The sequence below is a fragment of the Octopus bimaculoides genome, chromosome 8 (assembly GCF_001194135.2).
Source record: "Octopus bimaculoides isolate UCB-OBI-ISO-001 chromosome 8, ASM119413v2, whole genome shotgun sequence".
NCBI classification, from domain to species: Eukaryota; Metazoa; Mollusca; class Cephalopoda; order Octopoda; family Octopodidae; genus Octopus; species Octopus bimaculoides.
In genome coordinates, this window is record NC_068988.1 from 77,980,629 (window position 1) to 77,986,014 (window position 5,386).

The window sequence follows — 5,386 nt, forward strand, 5'->3', positions numbered from 1 at the left end:
AAGTATAAAATATCAAGGACCACATTAACAAACATATCAATTTTTTTTTTAAGTTGTTAGAGAGTGATTTAAGCAAGATTTGCTTACTATTTCCAAAACTTATACTGGGCAACAGAAAACAGCCTCAAGAAGCAAGTTTACCAGCACAAGAATTAATTTAAATATCCAGAGAATAGGTCTTTTTTGGAAAGAAAGTTACTTCACCAGGTTAACATTAGTTGTATTGCATAACACGGATGTTAGATCTAATAAGTATTATATCTAGCACCCCCACCAGACCCTTGAGTACTTTTAGCAGAGTACCTCGAATAGAAGCATTCAGACCTGAGCTCCTTGTTACTTTATGTTCCCTTCCATGGCAAACTCTTCCTGCAGACATACATCTGAAACTCTCCAGTTTGAATGTGAGTTACATCTAGAGAAAGGCCACTTGACTGATTGGCATGCAGTCACCACATCTCCTGACCCACTGATGTATTATGTGCTCTCCCAGATTTTCTACTGCTACTATGATACCCTATGCTCTCTACTGTTATTTGGCCCCATATCAAACTCACTCTTTTTCTCTCATCCCTTATTTTGCAACCAAACACCCATGTTTTAACAAACTACTAAACTTAAACCTTCCATCCCTTTGGAACTTCTTTCCAACACATGATTCTATTGCAGCAGTCAACTTGCAAGAGAAAAAATACTTGTATCAATCTCATCTATCTTGAAGTGCTTTCAAAGGTTGTAGGCACCACCCTTTGTCTGGTCACAGCTAATAAAAAGTAGTCAATTCCACCCATATATGCTTTTTCATGTAGTTAATGTTAGGTTTTCTTTCGTTCATTAGCCGTTTTAATTTTAGCCTGACTGTCTTTGTCCTACGTGCTGTTACATAATTGATAGGTTTTGTGCTAGTTTTGTTCCCTTTTTCAGATGGTAAACACTCAATTGAACAGATGTCATTATTATATCTTACAACAAGGTGACAAGCTGGCAAAATTGTGAGCACACTGGGTGAAATGCTTAGCAGTGTTTCATCTGTCAATACATTCTGAGTTCAAATTCTGCCGAGGTCGACTTTGTCTTTCATCCTTTCAGGGTCGATAAATTAAGTACCAATTGAGTATTGGGGTCGATGCAATCAACTATCCCCCTCCCCAAATTTCAGGCCTTGTGCTTATAGTAAAAAGGATTATCATATGTTACAACACTAGAGCTCTCCTGTTGGTATGTATGAGCCAGTGTAGAAGTGTAGTCAAGATGTGGAGAATAATGAAGGGATTTAGATCACTATTTCACATTCCTATACAGTACTTTAAATCATTTTCTCTCAGCAGTAAATTCAAGTTACACAGAGTTCAACTTGGATTTTCATCCTTTAAAGGTTCCATAAAAATAAACCCCTACCATATATTGCAGAGAGATTTAACAGAATATATTTTTCTGTAATGTAAGCTTTTTACTGTGCATATTAATTAAGGACACTGCACAATGGACAAATGTCTCATTAACGACAATTCCTTAGCCAAATCAGTAATATATAGAAGTAAAGTCCATACTGATATCCCTCTAGAAATAAAATTTAAACTTATACTGGGGCAGCACAAAACAGCCTCAAGAAGCAAGTTTTCCAGCACAAGAATTAATTTAAATATCCAGAGAATAGGTTCTTCTGTCAGATACCTTGAAAAGACAGTTATTTCACCAGTTAACATTAGCTGTGTTGCATAACATGGATGTTAGCTCAAATAAGTGCTATATCTAGCACCCTCACCTGATCCTTGAGTACTTTTAGCAGAGTGCCTCTAATAGAACCATTCAAACCTGAATTCCTTGTTTCTTTATGTTCTCTTCCATCACAAACTTTTCCTGCAGACATACATTTGAAGCTGTCCAATCTACCTGTAGCTATCCAATGCTACCAGGTTGAGAGGAATACATGCAAAGGACATGAGGCCTGACCATCTCACTCCATCACTCTAACTTATTGAACAAGATAAAATGGAAATCTTTTGCAAAGAAATTTCTCTGAAACACTATTTTAAAACACACATCTGGTGAAATCATCAATGCTAATTAAAAACATTGGAAAATGTTAATTTATGAATCTTTCAAAGATTTTTACCTCATCTCTCCAAAATTATTCAAAACATTTGTCAAAATATTCCTGAATCAAGGAAAAATCTCAAGATAGTAATCACGGTTTTCTTCAATTTCAAAGTTGAACACATTTTTTTTAACAATTTCTCTCTTCAAAATCTTTCCACATTTAGAAATTCATGCAAGAATATTCATTTCAGATATTTATCATTTGATAGATGTCACATCTCTATTTATTTTCTTGGATTAAATATATATGAATTTCATTTATTCTTCCACGTGTGTGTTTGTTACTCTCTCCTTCACTCTCTCTCTCTCTCCCTACCACTCTTTCTTATATCTTTCTCGCTTTCCCTCTCTCCATTACTTTTCTCTTTTGTATACTTTCTCTATCTCCATTCTGAATATAGACTCATATATTCATAGCAAAGGCATATGCATGTAGACATACAAACAAATACATACATACATACATACATATATATATGTGTGTGTGTGTGTATATATATATATATATATATATATATATATAATTACAAACATAAATTAAATAGAGAGATACTACTGACAATCCAATAATTTATTTATAATATTACATAATATACTATGATTATCATATAACATAATATTATATAACAAACAATTATCAAAAAAGTATAAAAGACCAACAAATTGTTTCGACTTTATACATTTTCTGATATAGATACACAATAACAGTTCCCTTATATATAAGTCACTACAGGGTCATGGTTTAAAGATAGACAAAATTCTGTATGAAAAGAAATATAATAGAAAAGTATCCAATTTATTTGTAAATAGTAATGATATGATTAACAATAGTATTAATATTAATAAAAACAAGAGTAGTAAATATGCCCTGAATAACAATGAATATTGAAATAAACTTAGGTCTAATGATAATAAATATACACCATATTCCAACCCAAATATACCTAATGATGTTAAGTATAATGAACATAATTATATTTGGTTTATCATTCCTTACGTATGACACATAAAAATGAATCTGATCAAGCTATTTTATAGATCTATATCTAAACACTTTAATAAAGAACATAGATATTATAAAATAATTAATAATAAAAGGATTAGAATAGGTTTTTCAGTATCTAAAAATTTGTTTAGAATTATCTCCGATGCTGGTGTGTTTACATCCCTGTAACTTAGCAGTTCAGCAAAAAAGACCGATAGAATAAGTACTAGGCTTATAAAGAATAAGTCCTGGGGTCGATTTGCTTGACTAAAGGCGGTGCTCCAGCATGGCCACAGTCAAATGACTGAAACAAGTAAAAGTGTAAAGTGTAAAAGTATATGATGATTGTTTCATCTTGACAGCTGCTAGTTGTCCCATCGACGCACACATCACATCCCATTACACAACACAATCATTCTGTTATTGAGCCCTCAGATGACTTTTAAGACTAGCTGCTGACTGACAGGGTTTATAACACAAGACACAAATATTATTCAAGTTTCTTCTACATCTTTGCCCTTTGAAATTTGATTCTGAAAGAATGTTTTTGTGAACTAGCATATGTAATTTAAGTCCAGATATTGTCTTTCAAGTTTTGTGACATATGACACAAGTCGTCAGAAGTGGTTGTTGTTCAAGATTATTACCTATCTGGGCATTTCAATTTTCATGTGACTTCATATGATGCACATATCCTGCTTTTGACAACAGAACATGGTCACACATAATACACATCCAATGTTCACTGTTGATTTCAGTTCCGATTGTTCCTTTGTGACAGGCCCTTTTAAGCTCAGAGTGCTGAATCATCTTTTCCCTCAGACATTGAACCAGTCCTAACAGCACCTCTCCACTTGTTCCGATCCAGAACATTAATTTCCGATCACTTTTGTTCATATCTAGTTTCTTCAGGTTTTCCTTCACACAGTCTTTATATCTTTTCCTTGGCTTATGCTGTGGTTGCTTACCAGAGTTGATTTCACCATAAAAAAGACGCTTTGGCAGTCACTCATTTTTCCTTCTGGTAACATGTCCAGCTCATCTCATCTGAGCCAAGATGACATGTTCAATTGAGCTACAATGTGCCATGTGCAAACCTTCTGTATCTGGTATGAGACATTCTCACTTGACTCCCAAGATACGTCTGAGGCACTTTCGATGAAATCTCTTCAGTATTTTTATATGACACCTGTAAATGATCCGTGTCTCACTCATATAAAGAAATGCAGTCAATGCACACGTTCTATAGACACTGATGTTTGTCTGCAGGGAAATATGTCTATCCACTTATACTCACTTTTCGAGCTTTCCAAATGCAACACTTCCCTTCCCTATTTGATAGTATATCTCTGCATCAAGACCACCAAAGTGCCAATGACTTCTAATCTTGTTCCATTCACAAATATGTTTGGTTCACAATATGTTTGTCCTGGTGCAGGAATAAACAATACTTTGGTTTTCCCCAAACTAATTGTGAGTCCAAAATGTACACATGCAGTGGGAAATCTGTCCATTAAATGTTGCATATCCCCCTCTGAGTGTGCCAATAAATCGGCATCATCAGCATAAAGTAATTCTCTAACAAGTGTTTTGAATGTCTTTGTTTTGCAGTTAAACTAGGTTAGATTAAAAATGTGATCAGATATCTGAAATCTGATTCTGATTCCCTTATTGCAATCATTGAAAGCATACCAAAGCAATGTAGCAAAATAAATAGAGAAAAGTGTAGGGGCAGGAATATCCCCCTGTTTGACATCATTGCCCACTGAAAATTCATGAGATAGATCACCATTAATGACTATTCGAACTTTCATGTTTCTGTGTTGTTCCTTAAAGATGCTCACAAAATGTGTTGGGCAACCAAGTTTACACACAACAGCCCACAGTACCTCCCTTTTTACCATGTCAAATGCCTTAGTTAAATCTATGAAGACCTGGTATAGTGGCACTTGTTCCTCTAAGCATTTCTTTTGAACCTGCCTCACAGAAAATATGTCCATTGTTACTGGCACAGGTCTGAAACCACACTGTTCTTCAGGAACCACATGAGGATATGCATTCTAAAAGAGACGATCTAACATGAACCTTGAAAGTATCTTTCTGGAATGTGCCAGGAGGGTTATCCCTCTAGAATTACCACACACTGCTTTTGGGCCCTCACACTTGTATACAGAGATTAGAATGTATATCTACCCATATATACACACACACACATATATATGTGTGTATATATATATATATATATATATGTGTGTGTATATATATATATATATATATATATATATATATATATATATATAT

At 34.2% G+C, this 5,386-nt stretch overlaps 1 long non-coding RNA gene across 1 annotated transcript in view; it reads left to right on the plus strand.

Annotated features, from left to right (window-relative positions):
* The window catches only part of LOC106870594 (uncharacterized), a 64,530-nt gene that overhangs the window by 1,156 nt on the left and 57,988 nt on the right, over positions 1–5,386 (plus strand). The window lies entirely within an intron of this gene.